This window comes from Amblyomma maculatum, chromosome 3 (genome assembly GCF_055883805.1).
Source record: "Amblyomma maculatum isolate TAMU_Amacu chromosome 3, ASM5588380v1, whole genome shotgun sequence".
Taxonomy (NCBI): Eukaryota; Metazoa; Arthropoda; class Arachnida; order Ixodida; family Ixodidae; genus Amblyomma; species Amblyomma maculatum.
This window is the reverse complement of record NC_139346.1, coordinates 190,046,770-190,059,767: the sequence shown is the minus strand read 5'-3', so window position 1 is coordinate 190,059,767 and position 12,998 is coordinate 190,046,770. Positions and strand designations below refer to the sequence as shown.

Here is a 12,998-nt window from a genome sequence, read left to right as displayed (position 1 = left end):
GCATATGCCAAATCGACCATGTCACCTAGTGCTCTGACATCACACACCCTGCCGACCAATCAGTGCACAGCCATATCACGCGACCCTTCCTTTGATACCCTTATTCTCTCGACCAGCGAACGACTTTTGTGATTAACGCAGGCCGCGTTCGCATGATGTGAACTATAATGTCATCTAAATACTATAGAGATGATCGCGTGATGCGGTACTGATGTAGCCGTGTCAACCACCAAGCCACGACGAGCCCGGCTCGGCGGCGCCTTTCTCCAAGGACACAATGAAAATCACACCGTACAGTCGGGTAGGCCCCACCGGGGTGGTGCAGCGGCAAGATGCCCGACTACTGTGCCGGAGCACCCGGGTTCAATCCCGACCTCGACGACTGCGTTTCGATGGAGGCGAAACGAAGAGGCATGCGTGTGCTGCGCGATGTCAGCGCACGTTAAAGATGCCCATGTGGTCGAAATTAATCCGCAGCCCTCCACTACAGCTCCTCTTTCTCTCTATCCACTTTCACTGCCACCTTCCTACCTTCCCTTACCGCGCGGTTCAGGTGCCCACAGAAACAAGTGTGACTGATACTGCACCTTTCCTTTCCTGTGAACCAATTATTATTATTATTATTATTATTATTATTATTATTATTATTATTATTATTATTATTATTATTATTATTATTATTATTATTATTATTATTATTATTATTATTATTATTATTATTATTATTATTATTATTATTATTTGGGTAGAACACACATTGGTGTATACAGTTTGACGCGTGGAAGATGTGCGTGGCCCCTGGGACGCGCCGCAGTGAAGAGTAATTTTGTCATGCCGCCTTCTGAACTGAAAAATTTTACGCGAAGCGGTTATTGCTCGTTTGGTAGAAAAGGTTGAACCGTTGTCGTTGCAGTCGCCGTCGCGGTAACCCTGAAATGAGATAAACGTGCTGGAAAAAAACGGACGTTATTTGGTATCAAAGTCGGAACGCAGCCGTTCTTTCCAAGGTTGCTTCTTATCATTTAGCTTCCCATTTAGTATTCATCTACTTCTCAAGTTAGAGCCCAGCCTGGATTCAAACTTATGGCATAGGTGCTTCCGATTTTATGCCGTTAGTTGTAAGCGTATGTGTCCAACGACAACTGAGAAATATACTTCACATTTCTTTTCCCAAAACCCAAACCGTCTAAAGGCGTTTAACATTTTTCAAATGATGGGCCAATTTCTCAATGCCGATAATTCGCGGACTGAAAAGGGGTGTTAAAGATGCTACCGTGTCTTATTTTAAGGTGAAGGTTAAGCGTCCGTCATAACTTTTGCATATAAATATCTCCGAGCACATGCAAATATCCTCTCCTTCAATAAATCATTTGAACTTCAGCACAAATTCCAGTTGTTTCTGTTTAAATTTAAAGTACATAAAAACTTTTCTGCGATTTTGAATGGCACTATGCAACAAACAGATTCCCGGAAGTGAATCAAAACTTGACATTTTCTGCACTACTTCAGCCCAGTAAGCGTAGAACACTCAAGAAGTATTTGCGATGAATAAGAAGTCATAATTTTTCTCTCGATGAAAGTTATTCTTAACAGATTGTAACTATACTGCTTGTAGCTCGTTAATTTTCCGTCAATTATTTTCACCTTCTTCATATATCGCGCTTGAGAAACAATAAGGCGCATTCACTTTCTTGTCTGCTCTCCTACTCCGCATTTTCGCCTCGACACCATCTCTCCTCGAGACACTCGCTGTGTAGAGAAATACTTTAAAGATGGGCATGCTGGTGCATATTCAGGAAGACATAGAATCACAGCAAAGATACGCAGGCGTAAAAGGAACAAGCGCTAACTTGCAATCGATTTTATTTGATGAACATCGCTTATATACATAACCGCTATTCGCTAATTAAAACATGATGCGAGTAGTGCTCGTCCTGTTCCTATTCTATGTCCGTGTACATTTTCTGTGCTCCTGCGTCTTCCGCTGTGCAGGGTTCGACGCCAGGCTGCTGGTCCAAGGGTCACTGAATTATATTCTGGCACCGGTGGCCGCCTTTCAATGTAGCCGAAATTCAAAAAATTTATTGTGCTCCGTACTGTCAGCACATATGGTAAATAACTTTTTGTAGTCAAGATTAACCCTCCATTATGCTTCCGCTCGCATCCCGTGCGTCGCCTCTGTACGTTAGAACCCTGACACCGAAAATGAACTCATCGATTAACTGGACGCGGCACAAACACAAAAAGAGCTCCAAGGACATGCATCACTCATGACGTGTATCATCCGTCAGGTTTTCTGCGATTTCTAAAAATGAAGGGCACTATGCAACAGATAAATTCGCAGAAGTGAATCAAAAGTTTACATTTTCTGCCCTACTTCAGCCCAGTAAGCGTATAACACTCACGAAGTATTTGCGGTGAATATCGCTTCTGATATGCGCTCACATGGACGACGTATACATTTTTAGTGCGTTAAACCACACTGTGAGTTCACAAGCGGCATTTTGATGAATGGCATCTTTCGTGATTCGGAGCGCAATGAAAAAATGTACTGAACTTTACGCTTATACTGTTCGAGCATGCCCGGGTGCACTATACCTAGTCATGGGATGTATGTGTGGGTGTAGGGATCTCGATGTGAACGAGAAGCGCTACACACTGTCGATCATCTCTCCATGTAAGGTGTGCGGCTCGCGTGAAGATTGCTGCAAAGGAGAGAGGGTGAAGGCAGAGATCTGGTTTGGCGCGAGGCGCTGATACCATTCGTAGAGGTTGGTACTTCTCGGTTTAAATTTTTGGGCTTGTTCTGTACAGTAGGCGTGCGTCTCCAATGCTTCGCGCTTGTGACCGCATGTCCCGAACGATAAACAAAGGCTGCTCATGCATCCATCTGTACCACCACGCACGCAAAGTATCAACCGCAGCGAACGCACTTTCCACCATAGCGGGTAGCAAAACCTGCTTGTTGGAACCCTCCACCTTCAAAGAAATCGTGAGGAAGCGACGGCGCAAGGCCCTTGAGCACCTCCGCAATGGAGGGGAAGAACGCGCAGTGCAACAGGCACGCTCCATTCCCCCTATATGCCGGAGGAGTTATCGAAGGCCACGCAGACATCAGTCCACCGCCTCGCAACACTTCATTAACCCAGTCATTGAGGCAAAAATTAATCCACAACGACCCCGACGAAGGGATGGGCCGTCACTGCCAAAGTCCAGCGACCACTGCCTATAGTATGGGACTGCCAAGACTCTTCTGTCATTCGAGTCAGGGCTCTCGGCGAAATTCCCATTGCCATCCGTCCAGCCAGCTACATAGACTGGGTCCTTCCGCTTTCTCTGACAACGAGGCCGTCGCTATGCTCTGTGCAAAGCTCGGAGAGTTGGTTGACTTAAGCGGTAACCGCATGAGGTGACGACCCATAGTGATTCGTCGCCTGTCGCTGCCGCTGGTGCACACCGCACGGAGCGATGGGGCTCAGCGACAGAGAGGCGCGTTTTCAGCGTTGCTCTGTTACCGCTGCCTCGTCGTTCAATCAAGGGGAGTGCAATCACGCTATATCCCGTTTCTAACACTAAACAGCATGAAGTACGATAAAACACTGATGAAATGTCTGGTCACGCATCGCATTTTGAAGGGTCACAGCGCAGCGGTGCGCTGCTACACTGCGATGTCGACTTGCATCGCAAGCCATGACTTCTGCTCCTGTTGAAAATTAACAATATCTAGCCACACTGTCTTTTTTTTTTTTACTACCCTACCAAGCTATTGAATTGGCTCAATGCGCTCATGTATACACGGATCAGACGAAATGAGCGTCTGCAAAAAAAAAAAAAAAAAAAAAAAAAAGGCCATAACGGAAGTTCAGCACCCCAAGTATTTTGCAATTGGCTGCCTAGCGAGCTGCTTCAGGGGGACACGCAAAATTTTCTCAAAATCCAGGACTGAGCGACAGCGACCAGCGGCAATGCTTTGGCGGTCCTCAGCCCACCGCGCAACGCCGTCGCGCGGCGTATTGACGCGAATTGTCGCCTCATGTGATTAGCGCTTTAGGCCCCGAGCCAAGCTTTAAGGCAACTCTCGAGGACAAACGAACAGCACCTTCCTTGGCCGTCGTGACTGTGATGGGGCCAGATGCCCGCACAGATGCCAGAAGCAAAAGTGCACATTGACTCGGGGCTTTCGATAAACCTGTGTTTCAATAAATAAATAAATCAGTCAATCCATCCATCCCTAAACAGTACATATAATGCTGATGCAAAAGTAGCGCCGACAATATTGGAGTAACGGCATGCAGTAGGCAGCCGAAGGCTGTTGAATCTAGATGCCTTGGCAGCTTTATCAGTTGTTGGTGGTGTCATCATGCATAAATGAACGTTGAGTCCTAGGCTCATCTCGCGATCTAGTGGTCGGAAAATAGAGGTTGTATGGCATAGATTTACTGCTGTATTTTCCTCTCGATCCCTTCATTATGGTTTCAATTCTCCGCTTAGAAGGAACGTCAGCACAGTTCTCGAAAGGTGAAAGTTGCATGCCGGAGGGCTCATAAGGAGGGTTGAGCATAAAATTCGATATAATGTTCAGGTTTGGGGCCTTAAATGCTTGCAAAAATTTTTGAAAAGAGCAAAACCAAAAATAAAGACAGATGTACTTGCGAACATGTTTTAAGCCGATTAAGATTTGGACAGTCAGCCTGCCGGTGAAAACGGTCGATTAGCATGATCGCCTTTGTCATAATGGCCTGCGAAACTTAGAATCCTCTGTGTGAATTTAGTAAAATATACATATTTTGCTCAAGCAAGGGTCTGGCCTAATTTGTGACCGTAGTACAATATAAATCTCACACCTACTTCCTACATCACCAGCCGGCCTTTCAAATAGAGAGCCTGTGGAAGTAAGGACTAAAATTATGCGATTCAAAAGTTGCACCTGCATGATGAGGCCTCTGTCACCGTCTTTGCTATATTGGTGTGAAGTAATGCATCTGATACTTAGAATACGTTATTGCATAGATTTTCACCATCTCGTATTTTTTTCTCCTTAATAGGATATTGCATGATCTTTTAAATAATTGACACTTATTCTTGCCTTTATTTCATGAGTGAAATGATCCATTTTAAACTGCATACTTAAGGTCCCCATTTCTCTTTTCACATGCAATTGCTAAGCAGATCTTACTCTTGAAGTGTCTTCTGAGAAGTTTGGCTCGTAGGCACCGTAGCGAAGAGCTATCGTCTTTACCTTCACCTTAGGGTATACTGAACGGACTCCTGGACTGTTCGGTAGGAAGAAAAGATAATAATACGTGTAAGCTTTCCCTTTATAGTGTAGGCGTAATCCTAAGAGACAGAGCATATCTTTCGTAGGTATCTCGAGATGGAAGTAGCGTTCGCTTGGCACTCGAGATAAGCGCTAACTTCTGTCGCGATATATCGGCATGTACTCCATCCAGTCAGTGCGAAGATTCCCGCCGTTCGCGCATGGTGTCACTGACACAAGCTTGGAGTGACTGAGGAGCTTTCCTTAGAAGTTAACCGTTATCTCGAACACCACGAATTTGCCCACCGCGTATTTACTTCAAGAAAAATGTCGACGATAGTTGTGATCTCCATTTTACTTTTGGCATTCCCTCGGTAACAACACCCCCGATGCGAAGGTAAACCAGCTGCTGATTATCGCTTTACTAACGTGCTGGAATCGAACACGAAGAAAGTACCCTATATAACAGGGCTCAATTTTTCGCAAATAGACTCTGGCCTATAGCTAACTAGCGTGAGTGATATTTCTGCAAAACTTTAATTTGTGCCACCCTGCCCACTCATAGGAACAACGCGTCGGAAATGACAGGTTTTCATTCGGCCTGGGAAAAAGGAAGAGGGCACGCTTGGCACCAACTATGAAGTCACGCCAAAGAATATTTTGTGTGATAGCATTGCTGGCGTTTGCCATTGAATACTGAGAAAAAGACATACTACCTCAGCATCGTGCCCTCTTTTTGAACGCGAATGCATGCGTCACACAGCCGCTTTAGAGCGCCTGTTATCGCTTTGCGGTTATCATGGGCTCTCACTATAGCAGCACTTTGTCATCTGCCGCGTCTCCTGACGATGACAGAGATAGGCAGCAGTAATTGAAGCAATAAAATGGACCAAGAAAGCCGTCTGCACAACATTCGTGAGTATAAATGGAATAAATTAGCCAGGTTGCTGTGGCTGTCCCAGCATTATCTACCGGAGATGCCGCCATTGCTTAAAGGACACACCTGTAAAGAAGATCGAAAGGATGGTCGTTAAACGGCTATATTTGTCCAAGAGATGACCTTTGCCGAAATGAGTGTCATGGCGCCAGCAGCCGCAGAGTTGTTCTGAGTCTATCTATTGGCAAGACCTCTTGATAATGCCGTCTTGCTGCATGCGCATCTTGTCAGTCGCCTGTATCCTCGGCCCAAAAGTTTTGACTTGTTCTTTCTTAGATTAATCGCATGAATGACGTAAGTTTTGTTGGTCATATTAAAATAGACGCGTACCAGCTTGTGCATGGACAGCTCCAGGCAGCAAGTCGTCTTGTCACCCTTGTATAGTAGGAGTTGAGAAGAATGAAGCTGAAACTAATTAGGCTTACAGAGCCCTTAAAGGACGGTTACACACTCGAAGGCGAATTCACGTGGCTCATGGCAAATTATTCTTCAACCAGTTTGTACCTGGAGAATCGCGGTCACTGGCATCCTTAAATGTTTCTAGACTCCTTTTTATATTCCTCAATCTTTATATTGCCGTAATATAAGCAGTGTGGTGTTTGCCGTTCGTGCGACCATCTGGTGTGTTTTATAGCCTTTCTTATGTAACGCTGCTTGGGAACTTAAGGAGGTCATAAAATATCGTGACGATTATGACTATGCGACCTCAAGACCACGACATTGTGTTTTTGTTGGCTGATAGCGCCAGAATCAGCAAGTTCTCCACAATTATAATTGTTCGCTGAATACTATGCCTGGAAGATTGGCTCCTTCTCTACACTTCCAAAAGATGGGACGGGTTCGCTGTTACGTATTATGTCCTTCTCTGTAGAGATTGTCGGATTTTCGGAAACTCTTATGAGGGCTGCATAATGGCCTGTACTACGTCCTGCGGGAGCTTTTTATGCATGTTTTTATGCTGTCTGGATGGAGCTGGTGGTCTGATAGCTGTTGCATCCACGTGAAGAAAAGAAAATGCTTTCTGTAGCTACTTAACGAAATCACAGTTTCTCGCTGGGTAAATGCTGCGAGGACGACCGTGCTACAATGAAACCTCCATATACTGAGCACCAAATCTTATATGGATACACTGACATCAATACGGCACCTTCCTATTTATGATGATGCCTTGCACAGCACTTTCGGATTTTTAAAAGATGTAGTGGCACCGCTCCTAATCGACGACGTCGAGACAATGGCGTTTCAAAGAAGCTGCTTCTGAGGCCCAGGCAACAACAGAAAACAATGCTGAGCTCGCAGTCTGATGACTACTTCAGCACAGAACACTCTTATGCAAATATGGCTCCGATGTCTTGTACGTCACGTAGCTTTTAACCTGTTTAGTAGGCCCAGGAATATATACTGCTGGTCAAGAACTCCCGAAGCTTCCAGACATTAACTCTTGCCGCTCAAGGTGAATGTTGCCTTAAAGGATGTTGCCTAAAAGAAGCTCTGTCATTTATTTCTTCGCCTCACCTTCAGAATGCCTCATTTACCTATTCACCAGTTGGCTTCCACGGAAAACGGGAAGAAAACAATGTTAACCGCATTTAATGCTACTGCGCTGCGGTCTGCGAAGAAAAAAGAATACTTACATAACGATGCCGCATTTTTTCTAGCTCTCGGCTATATTTCTTCATGTATGGTGCTAAATATGTACGCTGTGTGGCAAAGTTTAAAAGCTGGCACTCTTTTCATGTAGTCTTGAAAGGTGTGCTGCGGTATACGTCTTGCCTGAGCCTCGGTCACGCTATCAAAATATTGAAGCAAACTAAAAATGTGAAAAAGCTATTTTTATTCGACTTCTAGTGCGCGGTCATCACAAAAATCAGCGAAACACTGCTAATGAATTGTACCGATGCTTAGCATTGAGATTCAGTGACTGCCAGAGTAGGGCGAAATACACATGCTAGTCGGAGTGAATACAAACTTTGGTTAAAGGCAGAGATAATGTGTTAATTTGTTCATGTCTTTAGAGGTCCCCCTACAGTATTCATACTCTGGGACCTCTTTTTGTAATAGGGAATGGATTTATATTCGGTGCAGTTGTGAAATAAAACAGAAACATCACAGATTTTTCAAAAATTTTGAGTAGGTAATAAAAAAGAAAACAAATATTGAAAACATAGGTATACTACAAAAACAACAGAAGGTGTAGGCAATTAATGTCCAGATAAGCCAAATTCTCGCCCCAGAAAAGCATGTCATGGATTCTCGTTCACAAATATGCTCCCTTTCTTGATCATTTGGCTTCCCAAAGACTGCTGTTTGCTGGAGTGTCGAAGTTATGATGGATAGATTTTTCTCTACACAGAGAGCCAAGGTGAAGGCGTATGCATACGAACACCGTGAAGCTCAAGAAGCAGTCACCAGAGGGCACGGTGATGTTTCAAAACTTCCGCCTTGTTACAGCCTCTCCAGAAGCCAATCTAGTGAAACATTGTGAGGTCCAGTGGCATGCGGTCGAAAGATGACGTCACCGAGGAAAAAAAGAAATCTGACTATAAAGGGCCATTTGTTTAATCTACACCAGCTACACCAGTACAGCAAAAATTCATTGTAGGTATAGGACATTTTCTACACTGGTGTAGCTGGTGTAGGCTAAACAAATGACCCTAGAGTCTGATTGGTGTAGCATTTAGAAATTTTGATTTATTTACACCGCATTCTCCCAAGAGACTCGATGAGGTGCACACACAAACAATATACACCTAGGTGCAAGCCTTTTGCTAGGTAGCGATGATGGCTAGAAGCCTTCGAGCTGCGAAGTTTCGAATTCGATCTGCCATCAATTGCACATGCAAGTGGACTGCTATCAGTGGTAGGATATGACAATAAAGCGATAAAGATATACTAATACAATATGAATATTGTCGTGTAGTAAATGCACACTATGCATTGAAGGCAGGCATTTTAACCTGATCAAACGTTGTTGCTATATCACCACGCCTGGTTACAGCCACTTCAGAATCCAATACAGTCGTGCCCCGTTAATATGACCCCCGTTAATATGGACGACCCGAATTATGGACAGTTTTTCTGGGGACGAAACCTTTTCAATGTATTTATGCCTCGTTAATATGGAAACTCGCTGTCCGGACAATGGACAGGGGAAGAATGCACGCGCCCCACTTGGGCCATGTATTTTTGTCTCGTTAATATGGACAGTGCTTGAAAAAAAGCAGAGTAGTCCGAACGCAAGTTAAAGAAGGGCGCGCCGCCCGCGAATCTACGCGACAGCCAATACGGCGGGATGCCTGAACGAGTCCTGTGGTGTTGGAAAGAACCAAAGCCGGCGTGTCGCCGTTTTAAGGAAGGGGGGAGGGGAGCGCAAGAGCGGAGTGGAGCGTACACAGCAAACCGAGGGCCAGCGTAAAAAAGACCCGAAAGGGGGAACCAGGAGGCTTCTGGGTGCAGCGGAAGTGCCGCCGCAGTCGGGAAAACAGCAACATGTGGTTGCAATAAATTCTGCTGAACGTGAACAGAGAGGCCGGTAAAAGCGTAAAAAATAAATGACAGGAAGAAAGACAAGTGCCTACAATGGCGGTGGGAACTGAAGTTTTCTTTCCCAAAGCGCAATGTGTGTTCCACGAAGCCGTTAACGCTTTTCGGTGATAGTTAAGACACGTTCACAAAGTACAGCGACAAAAGAGGCGACGTACGAACACGCAACCCGGACCGGGCGTCCCGTCCTGGACGCGCTTCCCTCTCATGCTCCTGGTTTTCGTCCTTGTTGCACTGTCGAACGGCCAAACTTTGCACACTAGGCGGTCCGTATGTCGGCTCCGCTTTGAGTCAACGATGCGGCCTTGACAAGGTCTCAGCTCTTCGTAGTCGGCTAGCCGTCGCTCTAAACTGTACTTCAGCTTGCAGTGTTTGTTTTATGGGAACACATAAAAACGGCGTCAAGAAGATGGGATGTTCGATAGCCCTCTGCATAGCAGCTTGCCAGCTTGACTCCTTCGCTTTCTTACAGAAACAGTACAAGGCAAAAAAAGAAAGAATCAGAAGAACGGAAAGGCAGAAAGGTTAACTAGGCAAAAAAGTGCACAGCATCAGGAGCCTGTAGCCCTGAACTTGAGTCTGGCTTTTGGCATGGCGGGAGTTAAACGCAAAAGAACAGAGCTGAAAGTAGGCGCGAAGAAATCTGTGAATACAAGCGGCAAAAGCCATCTCAGTCAATCCAAGCTGCGAGGGACTAGTATCCACAGCTCAGCTGTTTCCTCGCCTCAGGAGAATCTCAAGCAGCTACTTAGCGGCTACTTAGCTCAGTGAAGAGCACATTTTGGAAGTGGCGGTGAGTAGAGAATCAGACGCTGATTCATCGCCCAGTGGGGAGTTCGTGCTCGAAAGTTCGACCAACACAAAGCCCAACATCACGGGTGTCATGGTAAGCGAGTCGCTTCAGGCTGCACTACAATTTTTTGAAGACAACAATGACAAGGATAATGCACTCAAATGTGCCGGTGTTCTGTGAAATTTTGAGTCCAGTGCACACCGTTATGTACAAAAGCAGTCGTTAATTACAATTCTCGTTTCTCAATAAAATCCTTTTTGTTTTTATTCATGACTCGTTATTATGGATGACTCGCTTTATGGACAGTTTTTGTCGGGAACCAAAGTGTCCATATTAACGAGGCACGACTGTATAGTAAAGTTTTTGTTGTGCGAGCTTTATGAGGGTCCGTGCAAAAGCTCTGCGATGAATATTTTTTCACGGTTCATTGAAATTCTTTCCTTTCTTTATTTCCAGCGTTATCACAATCACAGGGCAGCCAGCAAAAAAACTCAGGTAAGTACTAAACATCCGTTTACACAACACTAAATCTCCTATGCAGCCAATTTCCTTAACCGCGTTTTCCTCCCCTTAATTATTTATTAAGCTGAAAGGCTTTCTTGGCTCATGATGGGTATCGAGAGATATGTTCGCACAAAACGTTCGCACGAACTGACTGAAAGAAAAAATCTGTCGCCGCAGGGAATTGAATCTTTATGCCTCCGATTCCAAGCAAACGCGAAAACTACTACACGCGTTCGAGAGAAGCAGATGTAATTCTTCTTGCTTGAGAATGACAGTAGCGATGACAATGACGATAGTGTTAGTGAGAACAGACATGTAAAGTGATTTTCGCCGATTCTGCTATTAAGCAGACTTAAGCGCAGTCCTGCAATTTTTGTTCATATTGGCCCTAAGGGGTCCTCGTGCGAAGTCATTACATGGAAAGGGAAAGTGGATGGAGAGGAGGGCAACACAAACATACGCATACATATTTTTACACAAACATCCATGTGCTTGGGTCTTGTGTCATGATCTTAGGTATAGTGATTTCTCATAAACCCAACTTAACGTAAGCAACCAATTTCTTTCCACGGCAATCAAAGTATGCAGTTAGCTGCTCGTTTCTACCTTCCACTGGCTGTTTCTGTATCTGTGAGGGTCTGGCCTCTATGTTGTATCTGTACACTCTACACCGGCATCGAGTAATTGACTTTTACATCGACATTTTGAAGAACAACGTATGTGACTGAATTTTATTAGTCCAATACATAACTAAGCTTTTCGGCGCAATGAAGAAAGCGCCTGAACATTGACATTTTGAAGAACAACGTATGTGACTGAATTTTATTAGTCCAATACATAACTAAGCTTTTCGGCGCAATGAAGAAAGCGCCTGAACGTCGCGATAACACAAAACCATAGCACGAGGGTCAGGGTGAGTAAGCGCCTGTTTGGCACAGGAGATAGTTCTCTTTTCTTTCCTGCCAACAATATGCTGCAAAAATAACCATCATCTTTTCCAGGATAACAACATTACTCACCGAGTGCTGCTCGAGGTTGCCCCAAAGAGACTTTGTTCTCATCCGGATCCGCAGCAATGCCAGAGGCCCACGATAGAGCCCCGCGGCCGCTCGTCCAGAGGCAAAAAAGTGCTCGCGATATCGCGCTTTCACTGTGAGCGTGGCGGTTCATCAAAGAATCCCGGCTGCCTCGAGAAGCAGGTAGCGGCGACCAGCGGACAGTAGCGCTACTGCAGTGTACGCTCGGCGGCCGCACGGGGGGGGGGGGGGGGGTCGCCGTTGTCGTTTGCAGCTATCCGCGGTCTTAAGGCGAGTGCTGATCACGCGGAAGCCGTGCGAGATAGCGGCTGGCACCCGCGCGAGCCTGCTTCCAAGCGCGTGCGGCCCTATCGCCGCCGACACGACAAAATGGCGCGGAATGCAAGCGCTCTGACCACACGCGTGAGGGGACAACAAGCGAAAATGACGCCGTGTTGCACACTGCAGCTCAAAGGTCGCAGCCACTCCTTCGCACAGGTGTTGCAGTGCGTATGGGGTGCAATGCTACGAGGCCTATCTCTGAAGCAGAGCGTAAATACCGTGCCGGTATGGCATCCAGCATCACCCATCAGTACAAGAGGACAGTACATCAATCATTCTAGTACAAGACGTCTGCCTGCTGACAACAGCAAAAATAATCGAGGACCAGATCAAGCGACAAATAAACTTCGGCAATAAGTTATGGTGTTAATTCCGGCCACTGCTAAAGTAGGGCGACTAGCTAAAAGTGCATGTTGCTAAATGCTGCGAGAAAGCACACCTCAGAACTTTTGAAATACAATTGCTGCTTGCCCGTCTTTATGATGCTGATATACCGTGGCTGAGATAATAAAGGTCGAGGCAGCATGATGGTGATCGATTGCTATATTACAGTATCATTGAACACAGCACACGGACTTGTTGATAGATCACGAAAATAAAACAAAA

General features: G+C 45.5%; 1 protein-coding gene across 1 annotated transcript in view; it reads right to left on the bottom strand.

Annotated features, from left to right (window-relative positions):
- The window catches only part of LOC146197254 (monocarboxylate transporter 12-like), a 30,122-nt gene extending 17,833 nt beyond the window's left edge, over positions 1–12,289 (bottom strand). The window contains exon 1 of the mRNA XM_084599053.1: positions 12,054–12,289. The gene's annotated coding sequence lies outside the window, so the exon portion shown is untranslated. The remainder of the gene's footprint in view (positions 1–12,053) is intronic.
- Positions 12,290–12,998: the final 709 nt, after the last annotated feature.